Here is a 2,500-nt window from a genome sequence, read left to right on the forward strand (position 1 = left end):
GCATCTTATTGGAAGAATTAGTAAGTATGATTTTCTTTTATATGTATATACACTCTTTATGGAAGAACAACCATTGTAATAATGGAAAATGACAATAAATTCTTAAAAAATTCCTCCTCCTCCTCCTCCTCCTCCTCCTCCTCCTCCTTCTCCTTCTCCTCTTCTTCCTCTTCGTCTCTCCATTTCCCTCCTTCTCCTCGTCCTCCTTCTCTTCATCCTCATCCTACAACAACAACAACAACAACTACTACTACTACTACTACTACCACTACTACTACTACTACTACACCGTCGCTACTCCTGCAACTGCTAAACCTCCATCCTCTCTCCCTCTCTCCCTCTCTCCCTCTCTCCCTCTCTCCCTCCCGTGTCAACAAGAGGGAAACTGTAACCTCCTTACACACATCTGTCACTCCTCTCTTAATTGGCACGCTTGTTTCCCTCCCTTTTTCCCTCTCCCTCTCCCTCTCCCTCTCCCTCTCTCTTTCCCTCCCTTTGGCGTTATGCCGTTGGTGCGTTTTGTTTTTTTCTTTCTTTTCCTTCTTTCTCTTCTTTTTTTTTCTTCGTGTGTGTGTGTGTGTGTGTGTTTTATTCTCTCTCTCTCTCTCTCTCTCTCTCTCTCTCTCTCTCTCTCTCTCTCTCTCTCTCTCTCTCTCTCTCTCTCTCTCTCTCTCTCTCTCTCTGTGTGTGTTCTTTTCTTTCTTTCTATCATTTTTGTTCCTCCTTTCTTTCTCCCCCTTCTTTCCTCCTCTCTCTCCCTTTTTCTGTCATTCTCTCTTTTCTTCTTCCCTCTCTCCTTCCTTCCCTTTCTGCTTCCTTTCTTTCTTCCTTCCTTCCTTACTTTATTAATTCGTTCACTCTTTCTTATTATTTATTATTGTGTGTGTGTGTGTGTGTGTGTGTGTGTGTGTGTGTGTGTGTGTGTGTGTTTAATAACCTCCTTCATCCATCTTCCTCCAGTCCTTCAATTTACTCTTCCTTTTCCTATTTCCTTTCTTTTATCTTATTCTTCCTTCCTCTCCTTGCTTGTCTGATTCTAATCCCACCTTCTTTTTCTTCCTTACTTCCTTCCTTCATTCATTCATTCATTTAATCGTTAATTCTTCTCTTCCGTCTTTCATTTTTTTCATTGTTTCTTTTTCCTCCATTTTCTTTGTTTTTTCCTTCTTTCATTTCTTCATTCATTCATTCTTTCTTTCATTCCCTTCTTTCTCCTCTTGTTTTCCTTTATTAACTCTCTCTCTCTCTCTCTCTCTCTCTCTCTCTCTCTCTCTCTCTCTCTCTCTCTCTCTCTCTCTCTCTCTCTCTCTCTCTCTCTCTCTCTCTCTCTCTCCTTACTTTTCCCTCCCTCTCTCCCTCCTTTCTTCCCTTTCCTCCCTCTTCCTCTCCCTCAACACACCCACCCCGCCCTTTCCGAGCTTAATATGTGAAATTCTTCCTTGTACGAGAAGGGAGAGAGGGAGAGGAAGAAGTAGAGGGAGAGGGAGAGGGAGAGGGAGACAAGAATCGATGGAAGAGAAATGGGAAAAATTCAGGGAGGAAAATAATAAAAACTTGAATTTGTCTTATTATTTATTTTTTCTTCTGTAAGATGCTTCGTCTCTCTCTCTCTCTCTCTCTCTCTCTCTCTCTCTCTCTCTCTCTCTCTCTCTCTCTCTCTCTCTCTCTCTCTCTCTCTCTCTCTCTCTCTCTTCTTCCTTCCACCTCTCTCTCCTTACTCTTCCAATCATACTTTCCACCCTTCCTCTCTCCCTCCCCATTACTTCCTAACCCCCTTCCCCCTTGACATGTGACCGGCCCACCTGTCCAAGAGCAGGTGGGAGGTAATTAACCTGTACAGGAGGCAGACGTCACCTGTAAACCCGCGCCAGGTGTGTGTGTGTGTGTGTGTGTGTGTGTGTGTGTGTGTGTGTGTGTGTGTGTGTACGTTCGTCTTATAGGGCCCCTATTCTGAAATACTTCTACGCCTCACCTCCAGTACTTTCCAAAGGCTCTAGTTGAAGTGACGCGGGTTCTCAAGGGTGTTTTGACGGTTCTAATGACAGATTAACAAGATTTTTATATTATTAAGAGGAGAAACACTCTTGAGAACCCGGCTAATCATCTCTGTGGCCTTTGAAAATAGTCGTGGAGAGAGAGAGAGAGAGAGAGAGAGAGAGAGAGAGAGAGAGAGAGAGAGAGAGAGAGAGAGAGAGAGAGAGCAGCGTGTCTCAGGGTACGGAAGCTAAGATTTATTCCACAGTTAACTAAATAGCTGAAAAAAACAACATTTCCTTTCTCTCTCTCTCTCTCTCTCTCTCTCTCTCTCTCTCTCTCTCTCTCTCTCTCTCTCTCTCTCTCTCTCTCTCTCTCCCCCATTTATTTTCTTTTGTTTCTTTGTCGTCGTCGTCGTCATCGTTGTTGTTGTTGTTGTTGTTGTTGTTGTTGTTAGTAATGATATACAATACTAACGTTACTTCCTATTTGCTTTGCAGGTAAGTATCGCTTCTCAGAAAACAAA

This window comes from Scylla paramamosain, chromosome 26 (genome assembly GCF_035594125.1).
Source record: "Scylla paramamosain isolate STU-SP2022 chromosome 26, ASM3559412v1, whole genome shotgun sequence".
NCBI lineage: Eukaryota > Metazoa > Arthropoda > Malacostraca > Decapoda > Portunidae > Scylla > Scylla paramamosain.